This window comes from Vipera ursinii, assembly GCF_947247035.1.
Source record: "Vipera ursinii genome assembly, chromosome: 6".
NCBI classification, from domain to species: Eukaryota; Metazoa; Chordata; class Lepidosauria; order Squamata; family Viperidae; genus Vipera; species Vipera ursinii.
In genome coordinates, this window is record NC_139515.1 from 78,434,438 (window position 1) to 78,456,752 (window position 22,315).

The following is a 22,315-nucleotide window of genomic DNA, read 5'->3' on the forward strand; positions in this document are numbered from 1 at the left end:
TCATAAAATGGGGCAAAACTCACTTAACCGCTGACTTGCTTAGCACCAAAAACATGGGGGCTCAATTGTGGTCATAAGGACTACCTGTAGCAAAGTTCCATATTTCAGTTGTGACACATCTTCCTTCATAAACATGGATTTGTCTAATCCTGGTTTAGTGTCATCCAAGTTGATGACCACTGCCATCTCTTGTGTCAATAAATCTCCCCAGTTAATTTTGTGTTCTATGATAAAAAGCTTCCTATTGTCCTTCCTGAAGGTATTATCCATAAATTTTCACTGGGTGACCCTGCCATTCTCCTACTACAGGATAAAAGACTCTTCTCTATCCACTATACTATGCATAGTTTTTTATATGTTCCTGTTTGGTCTTGTAGCTAAAGTTCATCTAAGCAAATTTTAATAGCAACCCTAAACGATACTGTACTCTCCGATTTTACTTTTCCATGAGAGTAAATTTTATTTAAATTAGATGAACATTAAAATATTTGCGCAAGTCAATATGACAGTCATGATTATACATGCAACACATCACGCAGCTGGACAGATATAACCACATACAGTTTGATTTCTAAGAGGACCCAAATGTCTATAAATATTGCAAATGAATAGATGTACAAAAAAGAGTGAAGTGAGAACCCTTCCTTTTTCCATTTCCATTTTTCTCTTTTTCTACTTTTGGTATTTTAGTTTTTCTGTTAACTTTGTTCCATTCATCTATTTTTTCCTTTTATTTACATCAGGCATGTCAAACTGGCAGCCCGTGGGCCGGATGCGTCATGCCGAAACAATGCCCACCCCATTGCTAGCGATGGGGGAAAACGTCCTATGACGTCACGAGTTTGACATGCCTGATTTACATTATCTCTCTCTATATAATAGTTTTCATATTATTGTAACATTTTAAAATATTTTAATATTAAATAATTAGCTGAAGACCAAAACCTCTATTGTTCAACAAACACTTTGATAGGAGTCAGTGTTTTTTCCCCCCAATGTTATATTCAACTCCGAACGAAAAAGCCAAATAATTTTCATGTTTTTAATATTATCCTAAATTATAATTGATAAGTTTTTTTCCCCTCTTCTCTATTTTCAATACATCTAAATAACAGAATGTCAATAACCTTTAATAACCTTGACCTACAAACCCAAAGTTTCCTTTGCTCAGCAAGGCAGTTATTAAATGAGTTTTGCCCCATTTTATGACTTTTTTTGCCACAGTTGTTAAGTGAATCACTGTAGTTGTTAAATGAACCAATCGGTCATTAGGCAACTATAACTTCCCTCATTGACTTTGCTTATGGGAAGATGTCTGGGAAGGTGACCCTGGGACAGTGCAACCGTCATAAACACATGCCAGTTGCCAAGCGCCTGAATTTTGATCAAATGACCATGGGTGGGGTGCTGCAACAATCTTTTTTTCAGCGCCACTTTAACTTCAAACAGTCACTAAATGAATGGTTGTTAATTCGAGAAGTACCTGAATAAATATCACCATACTGAAATTAGAAACACAAAACAGAAAGATGATTCCACAGTTTAATTTCATTTCATCTTTCACTTTAGGGCAGGGGTAAAAGAGGCTTGGCTCTTTTATGACTGGTGGACTTCAACTCCCAGAATTCCTGAGCCAACATGGCTGGCTCAGGAATTCTGGGAGTTGAAGTCCACTAGTCATAAAAGAGCCAGGGTTGTCTACCCCTGCTTTAGGGGATTGCTTTAGGCCAGGGGAACACTATCCTTCAGCGCACTCTACCTCACAAGGATAAAATGAAAGCATTTTACCTCAAACTCCCAGAGAAAAGGGAAAAATAGATACAACAGATAAAATAAGAGTGTCATATATTATCTCCACTACGCATGTGAGCTAAATGTTTAAAGCAGTTCACCACGAACACTTGACATCCAATATGTTGGTCTCCCATTGGACACTGAAAACCTCTGCCATTTTATCTCAAAGGTGCTTTTTCAAACTGCAACTGGACTGTTTTTTCTGTTGTCAGAACTAATCCTTCCATCCTGCCAGAACTGATAAAGCTTCTTGGATGAGAAGCGAAAATTCTTCTTCCTCAAGGAAAACACAGTCCAGTTGCCTTTTGAAAAAGCACCTTTGAGGTAACTATGACCTGGATGACTGAGAATCTCCACAGATATTTCTCCAATTTTATCCAACCCAATTTTAGGAATACAGATGTATATTTGGTTATTAGCCAACTAGAAGCTATAAGTAATTTGCTCTAACTAGGATTTGTTGTTTTCCTTAGGTTGAATCGGGCACACTTGGGACACACATAATTTAAACAAAATCAGCAACGAGCATGTAAACATGAAACAGATTTTATTTTTTTATTAATCAAATTTATATAGCTGCCCATCTCATTGGAGGCAATTCTGCATGACGAACAATAATTCTGATCAAAACAACAAAAGCAAAAATATAAAATCCATATTAAGAAATATCATAACAATTAGACATACAAACACCGAGAAAAATAAAATGGCACACTCATCAGTGGAGCCATCTAAGCACGTTTCTGGTTGCTCGGGAGCCCCAGGCCTGAAGACATAGCCAAGTCTTAAGAAAATTTAGGGATATCAGTCAAATTTTTTTTTTGGGGGGGGGGGAGAATATTCCATAAGATCTCCTTAGGCCCACCAAATATAAGTCCCTAGCAGACCTCAAGGACACTTTCTCTGCCAGATCTAATAGAAAAGACTGATGTAATTGGGGACAGGTAGTTCCTCAGATAACCAATCCCTTGCCGTGAAGGGCTTTAAAGGTTAAAACCAGCACCCTGAATTGGACCCAGAAGCAAACTAGCAACCGATGCAACTCATGGAACAGAGGTATAACATATACTTGGAGTGCACGTAGTGTAACTACCTGTACCACTGCTTTTCATATTAGCTGAAGCTTCTGAATACTCTTCAAGGGGAGCTCCAGAGGGAGTGCATCTCAGTTGTTCAATCTGGAGGTCATCAGGGCATCAGTGACTATGAGTAAGGCTTGCCAACCCAGGAATGGGCACAACTGGTGCAAAAGAAAAGCTGAGCAAACATCCTCTTAGCCATGGCTGCCAGTTGCTCATCAAGCTGGAATCATGACTTTAGGAGGACTTTCAGATTATGCATCAAGCCTGAGGTACTGCAACCCCATCCAGCACCAAAGAGGACAAAGTCTTGCAGCCAGAAGGCTCCACAATGCAAAGTGGCTCAGTCTTTCCATTTCTGGAGCCTACTATTTCCCATCCAGAGATTATAACCCTCAGACGACAGGATACGACATTCACAGCATCTCTTAAAATTGCCAGGGATGGAGGTATATAATTAAGTATCATCTGCGTGGTGATGGATGAACTCACCAAACAGAGAAGCAACCTGGAATTAAGGAGAAACTTCCTAACAGTGAGGACAATTAATCAGTGGAACAGCTTGCCTTCAGAAATGGTTGGTGCTCCATCACTGGAGGTTTTTAAGAAGAGACTGGATAGTCACATGTCTGAAATGGTATAGGTTCTCCTGCTTGAGCAAGGGGCTGGACTAGAAGACCTCCAAGGTCCCTTCCAGCTCTATTCTATTCTATTCTATTCTATTCTATTCTATTCTATTCTATTCTATTCTATTCTATTCTATTCTATTCTATTCTATTCTATTAATCCAGCAGCTTCCTGTAGATATTAAAAAGGACAGAAGAAAGCACCAAATTGGGACATCCCGTTGTAGGTTCTGAGGGAGGGACCTCTACCCACTCCAATCAACAATGGCTGGAATTGATCCCTAAGCAAGAAAGTGAACCAATGCAACATTGTGCCACCCTCCCTTTTCTCTGAGACAAGTTCAGAGGAACACTAGGATTGATGGTATCAAAGGCTGATACCAAGAGGTCACGTAGGGCAAGGATGAGTACACTACTCCCCCATGCCACCACACCAGAGGTCAGGCAACCAATGTCGTTTCTGCCGGTACCTGACAGAAAAGACATCGACTAAAAAAGATCTAGTAATCCACTTCTTCCATGAACCTCTGAACCTGCCACGCAAACACTTCCTCTGCCACCTTCACCAAGAAAGGGAGGTGAGAAGCTGGATGAAAATTATCCAGTACGGCAGGATTCAGCAATGGCTTCTTCAGGGGGCAACTCAAGTCCTCTTTAAGAAGTAAAGGAATAACTCCCTCAGAGAAGAATTAACCACTGCTAGTACCCATTAACACAGCACGCCCTGGGCTGGTTCCATAAGCCCAGACATGTCAAACACAAGGCCCGGGGGCCGGATCCGGCACGCAAAAGTGGTTTCATGTGGCCCACGAAGCCATCCTGGAAACAGTGAGGGAACGGCCCCCTTCTTCCAGAGACCCTCAGATCCCCTGTCCCACTCCTGCCCAGGCCCCCATAGGCACCCTTGATGCAAACGATGTAGAGCTGGCCACACCCACCAAGTAGGCCATACGCATTCTAGCCACACCCACCCAGTAGGCCATGCCCACTCTGGCCATACCCACCCGGCCCCCTTAGGGCAACCGCAATGCTGATGCGGCCCTCAATGAAATTGAGTTTGACACCCCTGCATAAGCCAGGAGGGTCATGGATCTGAAGAGCAGTAAATCCATAGTCCTGAGGATTCTGTTCACTTCCTTAGGTCCAACAGGCTCAAACTGTTCCCAGACAACCAAATACCTCCTCTGGACGTGTGACAATGCCAGTGTCCAATTGAGAATAAATCCCAGCAACTTTATCCAGCAGATGCAATGCAAATTCCTCTACCTGGCCCTATAAGTAGTACCCTGACTCCCGCTTATCGAGGAGGGTCTGTGTCACCCAAAACAGGGCTGCGGGGTGGCAACCTGTGGATACAACAAGCACGGAGAAGTACTGGTGCTTCCCCATCCTTACTGTCACAAAGAGGGCCTTAACATCAACTCTAATATATTTCGATTGAATTTGTTTCTTGTTGAGCGCCAGTGACATTCTAGAAGTTTCTTCTCCTTTTTCATCTCCCTCAAGTCCTCCATAAACCAAATAAGGGCCAGCTCTATTCCTTATATCAAAGGAATATTTCGCTGGAGATGAAGAAAGGAAGTACAAGCAATTGCTCTTGCTTTGAAATAATCAAAGACGGTTTTTATTGAATATACAAGCCTCATGGAGACATATTGACTTAACTCACCAATTATACTAATAATGTGCTTTATCTGGTTTTGACTTAAAGTTTAGGGCAAGCTCTGTCACAGTTGATGGCTTAGCTCATGATATGGATTCATCCATTGTGATGAATTCAATAAACCGCAACTAAGTAAACAATGGCTTAACCTGACACATGGCTTGAATCCCAGTTCTGCAAACCTCCATGAGACAGAATTGTGGCATCCCCAGATTTTTATTTTTTATTTTAAAAAAAGCAAGTGGTGAAATTTATTTGGCTGCTACTCATCAGGATTACTTGAAATAATAATCAGACAGCAAAAAGCTTTAGGGCAGCTGTTCATGTATGCAACAAACCTATTCACAGATGTAAATCATGGTTAGATGAGGGCTGAAAGTAATATTGTTATGGGGCAAAACTACACATCCATTACCACGGTAGAAACAATTTACCAAGTTGTGTGAATGTCACAACGCTTAAATGAGAATGCAGCATTATGTCACATCTTTTCTATATGATGCATGATTTGAAATTATATACATTCTAGTGCTACCAGACTAAAAATATATTTTTTTTACAAAAAGTCTGTCCTTATTCCAAAAGATTGTATTTTGCATGTGGCCAAGAAGCTTTGATTGACAGGACAACAAAAGGAATGACCTTTTTTGGGTGTGGACTTGCTTTCTGGAATATTTTTCTCCCCAAATTGGGTTTGGCACCAGCCCTTCTGAAAGACCCTTAAAACTTGGCCTGAGGATCCCATGGAAGTGTGGACCCCATTAAATGGTTGCATTGTGTGTAAGCTCAGAATGAACTAACCCAGTTGTTGTTGTTGTTACAGTTTTCAACTGATTTTAACTGTATTTTAATGTTCCTGTTTTAATGATGTTGATTGTTTGGCTTGGTGCTTTGACTATGTACCCTGCTCAGAATCACACGTGTGAGTGAGATGGGAAGCTATATAAATTTAATGAATCAATAAATTTAATAAATCAATAAAATAAATATTTTAAGTATCAGCAATAGAGGGAGAGAGAACCAAAGTGGATATGAGCAAGTGCCATTTATGTACACAGCTTCCTTCAGCTGAGAATGCAGATATTATTAATTTAGCAGAAAATAAAGTAGGTTTTTCTTAAACCCACTTTTATTATTTTTAATACATCATTGATGTTGCTGCAAAACGTATCGGTTATGTTCCAGGTTTTCTAGGAATAAAATTCTATGGCAAGTATTCCTGGGAAAATATGCAAATCCATATTTAATTTATGTGAGCATGGTTGGTTTTGAAATATTATAAAAGGAAAGCTTGCAAGATTGGGCCATATTTATTCACAGGCAAAAGGGTTTTATATCTTGATTCTAGTGTCAGCCAGATTCACTCTCTCTGTTCTTCAGGAGAGGGGCTTGGAAAAATACATGAGGTTTGCCAAAGGTCAGACTGGCACCTGTCAAAGTAAAGGGGGAGGAACACATTTCAATTACAAGATTTATAGAAAATGAATGCCGTCCCGCTCACTGCTGAAGTCAAGCAATGCACCTTTTCCCCAATTGTTTACAAATAATAGTCAGGCTGAAATTGTAGCAGCAGGACTGAAGAATCTAGATTTTTTTTTATTTTTGCGGTTTGCAGATCTAGCAGGGGTTTCTTTATAACTTTTGTCTCTTAAACATTTGTACTAAAAACTGTATTTGGGAGACAGGATATTTCTTCAAACTAGCACAGTAAACTGGTTTTGCAAGCAACTTTTACCTGCAAAACTATTTTTGTCCATTATCGCCATGAATATGTGTGTACACCTAAGTGCATCATACAAAACTGGGTAAGTATAAATTTTGAAATTGAGTTTTCATTCTTATATACAGTGCAAGAATATGAAATTACATGCACTCAGTTTATTGTTCTCCCATTCCTAATTGTAGCAACTAAAACATTAAGGGTTAAGGTGCAGAAAGCAGAGCCAATACTATGAGCGAGTTGTAACAATGGTATCAAGATTAAAAACTGAATTATTCTGGAAGAGTTTTGTGCTGTCCCAGCAGCAAACAATATATTGCAAATGTATACTGTATGTCTTTGGTGCTTAGGCATTTACTATGGAAAGGATGCTTCCAAAGATATAAATGCAACAATGAGGTTATTATTAAAGAGGGTGTTTGTTTGTTTCAGGAATTTTGTTAGTAAATGCTTTATGTATATTTCATTAAATTCTTTTCAGTGCAAAGGAGCTCAAGGTCTGTTGCAACTTGGTTTACTACATAATTTGCAGTTACAATTGCTACTATAAGTCCTAGAGATGTTCCACAGCAAGTTTATAAATAAGCACACACATATTGTAGATAGGAAGAGGATTGGATCAAATAGTTTAACAGCAGGGTCAAAGCGCTGTAGCTTTTGTATCAAGTTGGCATATCAGCAGCAGAGAGAATTGCCGGATAATAATTGGAAGATGTTCTGCAGATGAACAGTTCAAGATCTGATTCCTGTAAATTAACATACGTTCATTCATACCCCACCTTTATTCTACCATAGAATCCCAAGAGAGCTAGCGCAGAGAATAAAAACATAAATTCAACTAAAGCAATGAAAACAAGCGTAAGAGCAGCATTACTAACTATATCATTAGCAGCAGGCACAACACTCTGTCTTCTGAAGACAGAGAGGCCATTTCATATTCATTCCTATTTCAGGTAACAGTGCAACAGGTAGCAAGCATATGAATTGATCCAGTTGAAACCACTCATCTTAAAATGTCCATGATCTGAATGTCTACAGCAGTATTCCCTAACTTAGTAAATTCCACATAAATTGGGATTACAGCTACCAGAATTCCAGACAAATAAAAAGCAGACAGAAATCTAATGAAATAAAGTTGAGCAAAACTAATGTCAAGTACGGTCTTCTTTGACCCAAGCTTAATTCTTTGTGACTTCGATAAAAGAGAATATTTGTAGCCCAGATTTGAACTGTGGTATTCTTGGTGCTGAGTTTGGTGGTCTTCTCGCAGACGTTTCATTACCAAACTAGGTAACATCATCAGTGCTTGAAGGGAGCGGCATTTGCTCTAGTTTTATATACTCATGGCTTGCCTTTTCAGTGTTGGCGGGAGTATTCTGTGTGACTTTGTGGGCCCATCCATACAGTTATCCTGGCAACCCAATGTGCCTTCTTCTAGGATAATTTTTTGTAATTTCCCAGGGCAGACCATGCTTAGCTTCCAAGATCAGAAAGTCACCTTGATGGTGCCAACTGCTGAGTCAAGGCTACTTAAGGCTTACCTATGGAAGAAACTGTTTACATGTACAATTCAAGCATCAACTAAGTTAGTTGCTCTAAATCATCATATCATCCAATTTAATCCAAAACATTTCCGAGTGTTTCTTAAAGCTTCATCTTGTTTGATGATGGGGTGTGTGTGTGTGTGTGTTAGTCACTCTGTCTTGTGCTTAGCAAGCATGAGAATGAATTCTGTCACTTTACTTTTGCTTTTCACATAAGAAATGATCAAAATGGCACATGTATTCCAAAATCTTATGGGAAGAATTCAGATCTTCAGTTTTATTAAAAAAAACCCAAACAAACAACATTCCTGTACATTCAGATTTCAATCGCTTCTAAAAGTCTGGAGTTGAACACTGCATGTTCAGCTGTATTTATGGTGCAATATTAAGCTTGCCTGATTCATGATTGTTTTTCTGATTGGCTTCTTGTTTCTAATATCAACTCAAAGAAAGGTACAACTGATGCTCTCCATGCTGGGAATAACTATACGGATAAAGGAGAATATTGTAGTTTGGGGTTGAAATGAGGAGTCCTTGATGCTCTCTAAGCTTGGTTGTTTTCTTGCAGACATTTCATTACCCAAACTAGATAAACATCAATACTGCACTTGATGATATTACCTAGTTTGGGTAATGAAACATTTGCAAGAAAACAACCAAGCTCAGAGAGCACCAAGGGAATGACTTTCCTGAGTTCATTTTTGCTAACAAGTCTGCAAAATGTGCAAATATCTTGATCAACAGAACAGAACGTATTTAAAATGGTTAAACTCCGAACGCAGAAGAAACTTAAAACGGGAAATCTATCCAGTTTGACTCGTGGCAACCAGCTTTGACACCTGAATTTTAAACATCTCTGCCCACTCATCCCTGGGGAATTGTAGCCTAATCAGGAGCAGGCACATGTTTGTGCATTCATTATGGTCTGACTTCACACTAGTGGAAAATATCAGTGTAATAATTGTCTGACATTTAAGGTAGAGACCTTGTCTTTTCTTCCATAAAATCAGATGGGTTGGTATTCAGAATAGTTTTTTGAGGAAGGATGCCAAGATCGTGAACTATTGCTTCCTTGGAGATATGCCACTTTTGTTTTAAAAAATGCACAATTAACAAAACAAAGCCAACTTATATTCAGTCTTCCAATCAGAAGTAGTAGATGTAAAATCAGGCTACATTAAAAGCAAGCCGATTCCAACTAGCTCTGCCCCTTAAAATTTTATTTTAGGTTAGGGTTATTTGGAAAGGGAGGGGGGGGTGGGGCTACTTTTATTTCTTAAACCAATTTTGGAAGAATACTCCACAGAAAATGGAATAGAAAAATTACAAAGAGAACTCTAAGAATAGATTTATATTATACGTGGAAGAATTAAGACCTTAGAGCAAAGTACAAAGATGTTCCTAGAAGTGTGTGCTAGGGAGTAAAAAACCATCAAGATTGTGGCTACAACCGTATGTTAAAAAAAAAGGTAGGACTTTGATTGTATTCTTGTGGCTGCTGTTTTGACTTGTTTGACCCACACTATCTTAATAACCGCTACCCTTATTGTTCCTACCATTCTATTCTTGGAACTTTTCTACTTACTTCAAGAAGATCTCCTCAAGACTCTGCTATCCAGTTAGAAGAGTACTAGCAATGCTAAAGAGTGACGGTCCTCACATCCTCCATACTTCCTGAGGACATTTTAAGGCTCCAAATGCACACAAGCCATTAGGTAAGTTCAGGGGAAGAAAAGGAGTAGTATCAGGACAAAAAATGGAAAAGGATATAATTACACACAAATTAACTGATTCAACAGAATTCCAAGGGCTTACTGTTTTTCCTGCTTTTGCAATCAGCTGCTGGCTCAGGAATTCTGGGAGTTGAAGTCCATGAGTCATAAAAGAGCCAAGGTTGCCTACCCCTGGCCTAGGCAGAGGGCCGAGTCTGTGACAGGAACGTAACCTGAGTAAACATCTCAGACAACACTTCCGCAGTTCAGACATGCATGATTTTTACTAAAAGTTTACAATAAAAATAGTATTGGCCTACTTTTGATATTGGATTCCTAGCCTGATCACCCTTGAATGCCTGCGATACCAAACTAATCCAAAAAACAAGAAACTGCATTGTTCCTATCAGCCTCATCAGTCACTCTTACCTTTGGCCCTAGAAAGTGCAGTACTGGTATTTTTTGACAAACACAGTTGGGACCAGAATACCCATTGCTAAGCAAGTCAGTCGTTAAGCCAATCATGCTTAAGTTCGAATTTACAAACTTTTCTGCTATGGTTGTTAAGTGAATCATTGCACTTATTAAATGACTTCCGAGGTTATTAAGTGAACCTGGCTCCTCCCATTCCTAACTTTGCTTGCTGGATGCCAGGTGGGAAGGCTGTGATCACATGACCCGGGACATTGCAGACGCCATATTGATGGATTGCCGAGGGCCTGAATTTTGATCATGTAACTGCGGGGGATGCTGTGATGGTTCTTAAGGGTGAGGAGCTATTGTTAGTCATTTTTTGCAGTGCTGTTGCAATTTTGAATTAGTCACTAAACAAATAGTAGTAAGTCATGGATTACTTGTCTCTCTCCAATAGGAGCGAAAGGAAACATTTGGGCCAGCATTTTGGAATTGATCTGCTCAACTAGATTGTCCACCACTTGGCCATGCCAGCAAGGGCATTTCCCAAGTGTGCTATTGCTACCCATGGTCACTCATAAACCTACATTGGTAAGGAAGTCTTCCCTATTTAACTATAATCTGGTCAGGAGGGAGGGGAAAGGGAAGACCCCCCCCACAATTAGTCCTTACTCTCTGCCCAGTTGTTTTTACACAAACATACACACACTTAAGAGACTAAGACATTTTCAGATGGATGGGTGTGCGTTGATATAATACTGTCGCCTGCCTCTGCCCCCCCCACCCGCCTTTTACTGATACTCTTTTGTAAAGTTAGGGTTAGACTTTTGCATCACTGTATGACAGGAAACATATGCAACTGTTGTTCGGAGACAGTTGCATAGGTGCTGCATTTATACTATGTTTATACCTCTGTACTTCGTCCCCAAGTCTCTCCTCTAGCTGCTCCATTTAGTTGTGCGAATGTGCCTTGCCTTCTGCCAGCTCCCAACAGGAAATCAGATCAGACAACCAGCATGCAGGACACACATCTCTACACAACACATAACTGAGATTTGGGAAGTGCGTGCATCGGAATATCTGCAACCATCTGCAACCTACGCTTATCCATCAACCCCTTCACAGTGTAGTATCTACACACAATTGCGGACAAGTCTAGATCAAGCTAGAGAGGCAACTTGGACCCTGTTGAGAACATGATGGAAAAATGTACACGGTGTTTGCAAAGCTTAGTAATGGAAGCTTATTAAGGCTGGGTTTCACTCTGAACTTAGCTGAAAGTCTACTTCAAACCAAGGCCCCCATTATTATGAGAAGCTACTAGAAATTTTTTTTTAATTTTATTTCTAGGGATTTTCACATGCTGAGCCACAGTGATGCTAGCAGACTTATCAAGTCCACAGCTTTGTTGTTCGGTAACGCAGGTTATGGAATGAGAACTACTTCCAGGAACACAGAGTCAAAGTTTTATCAACACCTGATCAACTTTTCAAAATAATGCAGCAGATTTGGGAGTACTCATTTGAAATCACTGCAGAGAGGAATCCTGGGCCCCCTCCAGTGATGCCATTGGTGTCCAAAACAAGAAAAAGTTCTAAGAAAAATGGAAATCAGCCAATAAATATTCAGTCTGGAGTGATCAATTCTTTATTATGGGTATCAGGTCATCATGGAGAGAAGCAAGGGCCACAGTACAGCATGGCTGTCTTCCATTAAAAATGGCAGATTAAAGAATAAAAAAGGATTAAGTCTAGCTTCCCGTTTTACTTCTTTTAAATTTTATCTGCCACGCCACCCATAACTCCTTTGGTTTTGTTATTTAGAAATAATAAAAAACTAAAATTCAACTTGCCTGGAAGGTACCAAGTTGGAGACGTCATGCTACGCTACACCATAGAGAGAGAGTCCTTGATTTACAACCATAATTGAGCCTGGAATTATGGTTGTGAATCACTGCAGTTGTAATTCGAGGGATCATGTGACCAGACTTGATTTTGCAACGGTTGTTAAGTGAACATCACTCATTAAGCGAATCCATTTTCCCCAATGAAACTGGAAGTAAATGCCAGAAAGCCCCTCAAAAGTCATAAATTTCAAGCACATGGTAACAAGACACCACAAATGGCCATAAAGGTGAGCTAGTTGCCAAACACTTAAAATGCCACCATGCAACTTTGTGTGTGTGTGTGTGTGTGTGTGTATACACATATAGCTGTCATAGCTTGAAAAATGAGTCATAAATAGCTCTGGGAAGATATGTTTTAACTTCGACTAGTCATTAAGCGACCGGTTCTAAGTTGGGGACTACCTGTAACCAGGAATAAGCAACCTTGTGCTTTCTTATGAACCAACACTGCAAGCGGTGGTGGACTGTAGGAGCTGGGAGTTCAGATCTGTGACCCACAAAAGCAGTCCTTGTCTAGGACCACAACTGGGACTAAAATTCCCACTGCTCAGCAAAGCACACAGAAGAAGTCCTTGTCTAGGACCACAACTAGGACTAGAATTCCCACTGCTTAGCAAGGCAGTTGTTCAATGAGTCATGTTCATTTGTTTTACCTTTTTTTTGCCATGGCTGTTAGGCAAATCATTGCACTTGTTAAGTGAATCATGCAGTCATTAAGCAAACCTGGCTTTCTCCGCTGACTTTGCTTATAGGAAGCTGGCTGGAAAGGCACCAAATGGTGATCACAAGATCCTGGGACTCTGCAGCCATTGTAAATACATGCTGGTTGCCAAACCCTTGAATTTCGATAAGGTGACTACTGGGGATGCTGCAATGGTTGTAAGGACAGGGCTGGTCGTAAGTCATTTTTTCCAGTGCCACTGTAACTTTGAACAGTCGCTAAATGAACAGTTGTAAGTAGAGGACTACCCATACACTGCAATTGCATGCTCTTTTGCACATAAAATAATGCTAAACTCTATAAGAACGTTGGAAGAGCAAACTGCCCAGGAAATAGTGTAAGACTGCAACCAATTGCCCACAGAGGTGACCAGTCCTGTCACAGCTCAATAGCTGGACAAGTTTTGAAATGAGAAATAGCCTTAGGTTTGCTTGGCTTAAGGTGGAGTTTTGCAGATTAATAGGACTGACAAAGCATTCCTTGTATCCTGCACTCTTCATTTCAGACTTTGCAGTGTAGGAAATGTAACAGGTCAAATACTGGCTATACCAAAAGCTGGTAATCTTGTACAATCGGTAAATCATTTCAGAATAATACTCAACCATTTTTAAACTAAACAGAAAGTAGACCTGAAGAAGCTTCTTGGATGAGAAGCGAAATGTTTTCATAGGGTAAAAAAAAACCCCACAAGAAAGTCCAGTTGCCTTTTGGAAAAAGCACTTTTGGGACAACCGTGACCTGGATGATTGAGAATCTACATAAGCAACCATTTTTAAAATTGTTGACTGAAGATGCCACAATTGGTTACGTCCAGCCAGCCAACTAAGTTAAAGCCAAATCTACATTTGGCGTGATATATCAGTAAACACTTTTCTGTTAAAAGGTAATTTTATATTAGCCTTCCCCAATCCTGGCACCTTGTAGATATGCTTCCATGCAACAATCCCAGAAGACAGAAAACATAGGGAGTTAGCTTCAGGACATCCAGAAATATGGAAATTTGGATTAGATGCTGATTCTGTGAGGCGTAAACATATTGACTTCAACTCCCTTCCTTAAGACTCCTACATACTAGGATCTTTCAAACCCTGTAATTGGAATGGTTGATTTAAGCAGATGTTTAACTAAGTAGGAGCCATAATTTTAGCTAGGGCGCAGGATGTCTATATAGTGTGTAAATTTTTTAGAGATATAGGATCAGGGACAATGGCCTTACGTCCTAAACAAATTGTCATCTGAACTCTGTATATAGCTATTTCCTTCACTTTTCAAATAATCTGATTTGGCATAACCAGGGGAAAAATTATTCATTTCATTCAGCGATAAAGACATCGTTTGCAGCATTGGCATACCAGCCGAGCCTTCAGAAATTCCCTTTTACGTTTAAACAGCTCATCAAGGAAAAGCAAAATGCTGCAATTAATTGGAAGCTTATCCCTCTGGCCCCAGTGTGGCTAACTTCAGGCCAAGCACATACAGGACTAGATTACAAAGCTTGTTCCTGTAGCAAACCCCAAAGACATAAAGAGTTAGAAGCAAGGCCCACTTAATTGTTGCGGGACTGGCCCCCACCTCAGTTGCAAGATTGAAGACTGCAGCCAGAAAAAAATAAAGACCTTTTCCAAAACCAAAACCTCCCCTCCCCCCATGATCAAGTTGTTGAAGCAGTGCTTGGCAAACACAAAAAGTAATTGCCGAGTTCCCTTCTCTACAGATAATTATTCAGGGAGGGAGAGCAAAGGAGCTTGGGGGCGGGAGGAGAGAAGAGAGGCCTATTCTGAGGTAAAGCCATTTTGCTCAACAGACAGCTTCTTAAATTTCCCTTCCCCCCCCCCACAACCCAACCACCTCAGGAGTCATCAAGATTGGCGTGCAAATTGTCTGTGGAAAATGTCCTATGGCTCCAGAGGGCCCCTGTGCCTTTGCCGTTGTTTGACAGTTAAAGAAAATCATAATTAAGAAGAGAGACAAATAATAGTTTGAGCAGCATGGTGAGGGAGGGGAAAAGAAAGGTCCATTTTATTTTTAAGAACTCTGGTGAGTTTTTAATTGCCTGGATTGGATCGCCTTGTGTGGGTTCCCCAATGCTCCACTGTCTCCATTATGTTCAATGCTATTTAGCCCCCTCCCTCAAAATAAAGTAACTGCCAGCCTGTTTGCACCCAGTAAAATGTCATCCGTTTCCACTTCTGAATATGGGACTTTTATGTCTACTTTGCATTAATTGCTCCCTCTGCCAAAAAAAAGGGTTAGGATATTTATTATTATTAATGGCATCTTCCTCATGTTTAACCCCCCCACCTCCCCATTGACTTCCCCTTAATAACATGCCAGAAATCTGGGTGGGATTCAATTAACTCAATTCAATTAAAGAAGAAAAGAACTACCTAGGGAAGGGAAAGGAGAGAAAAATAAGTTACTAATGAAAGGGGAAAGAAGGCGACAAAAAGGCAAAGCATACAACTTCACAGCTGCTGTGGTCGTTTTTTTAAAATAAATAAATAAATAAATCTGGTAACTTCTAAAGGTAGAAAGTGCCACCATCTTATCCTTGCACAATTTTGGAAGCCTAAAAGTTTCCCCTTTCCTTGCGCACCGGCTTCCCTGCACCCAAAGTTTCTTGAATGTAAACATTTATTTTTTTTTTCAAAGACCCAGTAAGATCTCAAGAAGAGACCTTTTAAAGAGCATCCCCCTCCACGCTATTTAAATAAATGCACCGCCGATTCCATTTCTCCCCCCCCCACCTCACCTCCAAAACAAGAGAGACAACCATAGAGAACCGGCTGGAAGAAGCTAATTTTATTCTCTTCTCTCTCCCCCCCCCTCCTTCCAATGCAGCTGTAAGACTCCAAGAGATACTGACATTTTCCCACTCTTATCAGTTTAATTACAGTTACCATGGCAGCAAAGTACTAGCGGTTGGCAAAGGCCAACCAGAGATTTGCAAGAGTGAACTCAATTTTGATGCGGTTCACATGAAATAAATAAATAAATAAATAAATAAATAAATAAATAAATAAATAAATAAATAAATAAATAAATAAATAAATAAATGCAAGAGGCTCCCTCCCACTTTCTCTTTTTTTTTTTAAAAAAAGGGGGGGGGGCGAGAAGAGCCACCCCGGAGGGAAAAGACACTTTTAAAACAACAAAGGGACGTCCCCCTCCCCTCCTTCGGTGTGTGACTGTGTGTGTGTGTAGTTCAACCTAAACCCGGCAGCGCTAATTTCTTTTCCCGCCCCCCTTCCTCCCCGCCTCCGTCAAAGCCGCGGAAGGATGGCTCTGGGCTGGCTTTGTTACCCTCGGGGTTAATATTTGCCGCCCTTCGGAAGGGGGGCCTGGGGGGGCAGCGGTACAAGAACGAGGGGCGTCTGTAGTAACCTTTGTGCCAACTCGCGAAAAGAACAAGAAAAGAAAATAAATAATTGGGGAAGAATTCCAAAGGCGGGCTTTTTTTTTTCTTCCCCAAAGACTCTCCTCGGGGTCTTTGGGCATCGTGGAAGCCCGTCCGACCCCCCCCCCGTTTCCCCCACCCCAAGTGTCCAGACTGAAACAGACACGCCGCTCAACGCCCGTTGAGAAGGGGGAAAAAGGGGGGAGGGGAAGACAGGAATAGAGAGAGAGAAAGTGGAACAAATTGGGGGGTGGGAGAGAGAGAGAGAGAGAAAGAGAGAGGGGGAGGGGGGGACCAGGGCTATCTTACCAAAACTTTTCTCCTTTCCCGGCATGGAAGGGGTTCAGAAGTCCCAGAAAGAGTACCGGAGATTGTGCAAAAAAAAAAAAACAGCAAGAAGAGGCCAGTGTCGGATTCTCGATCCGCCCGTCCTTCTCCCGAGTTTGGGTCAAGTGGAAGAGAGTCGCACAGAAGGAGGACCTTTCCCCCCCCCCAAAAAAAAACGTGGTGGCGGCCGCTTTGGGAAAGGGGGGGCGGAGGAAGGGAGGTTAGGAGTTGTTGGAAAGGGACACACGCAACCCACACAACCGGGAGCCGCTTACTAGTCTGCGATGGACTAGAGAGGGGATTATTGGACCGGGGGGAACGTCAGAAGCCCCTGGTTTCGCTGACGCCGCGCTGAATTTTCCCATATATATATATATATATATATATATATATATATATATATATATATATATATATATATATATATATATATATATATATATATATATATATATATATATATATATATATATATATATATATATATATATATATAACCCACTCTACTATGGATTTGATTAAGCCGTCCCAAGCACTTCGCGGACTGCGTAAGAGATTTCTCGGAACTGATTTTTTTTTTTTGTGGGGGAGAAGGGGGAACAGCTCTCAAATCAAATCAGCTTCCCTCCTCACCCCAAATTCTCTACAAATGCCACCCCCGGTTCCAGACCCTCGTACTGCAGAGGTGGAAACTCCCCACTTCAAAAAAAAAAAAGAATGCATAAAGGGTTAAAAGCAAACTCGCCCCCCCCTCTTATTGATACACGCCTGGTTATAAATGCAACGCTCTGAAATAGGGGTGGATGGAGGGTTAGGGTTGGGGGAAAGCCACGACGACGACAAAGAGTCGGTGGGTTTTCCGAGGAGGAGGAGGAGGAGGAGGAGGAGGAAATGAAGCTGCTCACCATCGCGTTTTGGGCGCGCACGCCTCGGGGCTTAAGCGGCGGAGAGAAAGGGCGAGCCGAGGCTTACTCTGCTTTCATTGTTTAAGTTTTGCCTGCTCTTCCCTCCTGCAAGCCCCGAGCTCCGCCGGCCCTCTTTTTTTTCCTGCAATTCCCTCGTCATCATAAAAAATAATGAAAGGCACGCATGATTTAAAGGCAGACACAAGCGCTCGCTCACACACACACACCTTCCTTTCCCTTCCCAGCTTCCGAAGCCTAAAGTTCCAACGCAGAAAGAAAAACAAGAACGAGCGAGAGGAAGGGAGAGAAAAGATGGGGGTGCAAAAAAAAGGGGGGGAGGACGAGCGCGACCCGGAATTTGTGACTCAGAACTCCCCCCCCCCACCTCGCCGCGGCCGCCGCCGCCAGGGCAGGCGTAAACAAAACCTGACTCCTTCTCCGCATCCCCCCCACTCCGCGAGGACTTCAATTTACCTCTAATCCGATTGCAAAGGTGAATTCAAGCCCCCCCCCTCCGCCCCCCAAGCTGCCTTGTAGGGTTTGTTTGTTTTCTTTCCTCCTTGCAAAAGGGAAAAAGAAAATTAAAACAGGGGGTCGGGAGGAAGGAGTCAATGCAAAGCCTGCAGAAGGTTAAAAGAAGAAGAAAAAAAGCGGCGGGGGGGGGGAGGAAGCTGCGCGTGTTTAAAATAAGGAACGGGGTCTCCACCAGACGCCAAGTCAGTTTTGCTTGCCCGCAGCGGAGCTACAGGTGTCTTCCCAGACCGGGCTCGCGGCGTGGGAACCTGGCTAGTCCCGCGGGCAGGCGTGATGTCCATAGGACACTTTACACCCGTCCCCCAACACACACACACACACACACACACACACAGGTCCGAGCTTGCAGCAAGCAACTTACCTAAAACAGCTTGCTTGGAGCCGAGCTGGAGGAAGTCAGGCGCTGTATCAATTGCTGCACGCAATCCCTTAAGCAGCCAGACATAATACAGCGGAGGGAAAAAGGTCGCTCTTGTTAGGCGGAAGGCGGCGGCGGCGGCGGCGGCTGCGAGAGCGGCGACGTCGTTTGCCAAAAGCCGGAATGGGGGCTGCGTCTCGTGGCCGGTTTCAGGCTATTTACCGCGACTCTCCCTCTCGCCCCCCCCCCCCCGGCCGCCCGTCTTTCTGACATATACACGCACGCGCGCGCACATACACACACACACACACAAACGCACGCCTCCTTCTCCCTCCTCCCTCTCCCTCCAATCCTCCACCACCACCCCCCGCACGCACACACACACACACACACAGCCCGATCCGCAGCTCGGAAAGTGCAAAGCAGCCGGGAGACAGATTGAGTTTTGTGGCTAATTTCCCAGGGTGAACATTTACCAGCCTGCGACTTCAAGTCAGCAAAAAAAAAAGCAGCTGCAACCACACACGCCCGCTAGAGGCGAGCCGCGGGCACGGTGGCGGCCGACGACGCCTCCGCGACCTTTGTGAAAGCAGCGGCTGCGGGCCGAGACGGAGGAGGATAGAGAAGGAGCGAGCGGGTCCCTTCCCTTGCGCCCCCCGCCCCACCTACCCACCCACCCACGGTAGCGAGCTCCGGCTTGGAGCAAAGCGGGCTGCGCACCGGGATCTCCGGAGACGGGATCTTCTCCTCTCGGTCTTACACACACACAAACACACACACCGCGAGCCGAGCTCCCCCCTCTCCCCGAGTTTGGTGGGATGTACTCGTAAAGCCTCTCTTCCCTTCCCTCCCCCCCGTTTGAGACGATGGATTGGGATATGGAGCTGGGAGCGAGCAGGCAAGCCTGCCTGTTTGTGAGCCGGGAAACTTTGGGGCTCTCCCTTGTCAATCGCCGGTCGGGCGACGTTCTCGGAAAGCGGTAGGATTTTTTTTTTTCTAAGAGAGCCCAGAAAACTTTCTTGGAAAGTTTGAGACCGTGCTCGGCTCAGGCTTTTCGTCTTGGGCCGCGCCTCTCTTGAAAGTTTAGGCAAGCGAAAGGGATGGCCGCGGTGAGTTCCGCAGGCCCCCACGAAGACCTGCGCCTTGGGTCCTGGGCCCCAGGAGTCGTTGGGATGTACTGTCCCTCAACTTTCCTGGGTCATCAGGGCGCTGATCAGGGTTGCTGCCTTGCTCAAACGCGGCTCCCAGCTCCATTGGCATCTGTGGATCTCTCCTCTCTCACAATGAAAGTCAATGGATTTCTAAAAGCGAAGCGGTTCTTGCGGCGTATCTTGGAGTGGTAAATACCCGCCGGTCTTCTTATTGTGCAAATGCCCCCCCCCCCGCATCCCCTCCCATCTTTCCATTTCTAAGCCAATCTAGGGAGCGAGAGAAAAGGGGAAACCGATTAAAATTTGTGAATACACTTTGCAGACTTCAAAGGGATTCTCTCTTGTCCGCTGCTTGGAACAACACATGAAGCCACAGCCCCCCCTCCCCCTTTCTTTAAAGGTGTCAGTTTAGATCCCCCCCTCATTTTTTTTTAAAAAAAAGTTATTGGAAAGGGCCCTTTCAAGGCCACCCTCCTGTAAATCTCTTCAAGCTTTGGAAGATCTGACATCCTACCTCGCTCTTTCCCCCAGCTCCAGCAGTTCTGACCCCTAACAGCATTAATAACTAAAGCCACAAAAGAAGCGCAGAATTGCTGTTTTGGAAGACCCCCTATTTAATTCCGGCAACCGGTCTTGCCTTCCCATCCTTGCCCAGCTAGTTAGCACCACCCCAGGGCAGTCAAGCCTGGGCAAGTCCCAAGTGTAGTTTATGCAGAAGTTCGCCCCTCTTGGGCTGCAATAATCCAGATGGCCAACAGAGGGGGGGGCAAAGGACACATTAACCCTTTGCTGCCTTTTTATTTATTTATTTATATTTATTTATTTTATTTTAATTCCATTTATATCCCGCCCTTCTCCGAAGACTCAGGGCGGCTTACAAGCTTAGCAGTAGCCTTCATTCTATGTATATGCCTGCTTATTAGGGCTTTCACACACACACCCAAGCGGCATTATTACAAAGTCAGCTTAATTGCCCCCAACAATCTGGGTCCTCATTTTGCCTACCTCGGGAAGGATGGAAGGCTGAGTCAACCTTGAGCCTGGTGGGACTTGAACCTGCACTAATTGCAGGCAGCTGGTGTTACTTAAGGCATTAGCCCACTGCTCCACCAAGGCTCCACCTTTTTTGAGGGTCATTCATCCCGAGTTTTGCGACTTTCTCTTTTGGTACCCACAGAACCTACTACGGCCCGCGGGGCTGGCTGCTGTGTATTCCCAAAGCAGGGACCAGAGGTAGAGATTTCGGCAACCTTGCAACCTCAGACTTTCCCCTCTCCGAAGTGACCCCCCCTCCACCCCGCTTCTCTCCCCAGCGAAGCGTTCGGTGGCCGGCAAGGACAAGTCCGAGAGAGCCAGAGACGGAGAGAAAGAAGCAAAGCCGGGCTGTGCGCGCGAAGAACGGGAGAAATAAAATCAGAACAAATGGTACAGCTAATGAGGACAATTAAATTAATTATGTTAAAGGAGAGGAAAATCCTCGCGCGCGCTTTCTTTCTTTCTTTCTCCTTCCTCCTCTTTTTCCCCCCCCTTCCTCCCCCCACCCCCAACGCCGTCTGTATGATCTGTTACCCCCCCCTCGCTGGCAGCGCTCCCTCGTAAATTCATGGCAACTGATTAGTGCATCTATGCAAATCTTTGTTTAAATCATTCAGCTAATTAAATGATGGGATTATTCCTCCGCCGACGGTGACATCACGCGCGGTAATTAGTCCTCTATTTGGACTAAGGCAATAAGATACCCGGTGTCAACACCAGCCTTAAACACTTTGTCACTTTTTTGCGGGTGTGTGTGTGTGTGTGTTAGCGCGCTCGCGCGCGCGCGCTCGCGCGCAAGGGCGGCTGAAACAAACAGCTTAGCGTTTAATTGCTCTCCCCACCGCCACTCTACCAATCAAGGACTCTTTTTGAGCGAGAGAGAAGGGGGGGGGGAGAGAGAGAGAAAACTTGATGAGTAATATGCCAAACCACATGTGTAAAGGAATAAAATAGAATACTTAACATTCCGCTCCATGCCATTCATTTCCCTCTAAAATGTAATGATAATTAGATGGGTCATAAAATGCTCTTCTTTTCATTATGACTGATGAAATGCATTAAAGCTGACAGGGTATTACCTGACAGTAATTAGGTTTTGTCATGAATTAAATTATTTGAAAGCAGGCTCTTTTCATATATCTATATATCGATAGATAGATAGATAGATAGATAGATAGATAGATAGATAGATAGATAGATAGATAGATAGATACAGATACACACACACACACACACTAAAAAAGCAGCAGGTTGGGGGGGGAAGTTTCCTTCGGGATCTTATGAATTATTCACATACAAGCAAGAGGAGAGGAAAAAAACCACAGAGAAGTGGTTTACTAGCTTAAAAGCAAACCGCTTTCTATCCACGGGTCTGCCTTATCTTGTGTGCTGAGGCTGGAAAAGATTCAAGTCTATGGGATGCAGGGTA

At 43.1% G+C, this 22,315-nt stretch overlaps 1 protein-coding gene across 2 annotated transcripts in view; it reads right to left on the reverse strand.

Moving 5' to 3' along the window:
- Positions 1-18,899, reverse strand: part of LMO3 (LIM domain only 3) — a 94,322-nt gene extending 75,423 nt beyond the window's left edge. The window contains exon 1 of one of the 2 annotated variants that reach the window (XM_083365333.1): positions 18,704-18,899. The gene's annotated coding sequence lies outside the window, so the exon portion shown is untranslated. Of the gene's footprint in view, positions 1-18,282; positions 18,416-18,703 lie in introns of those variants that run through there. The other variant, XM_083365332.1, reaches the window with a different exon arrangement.
- Between the last annotated feature and the right edge of the window lie 3,416 nt (positions 18,900-22,315).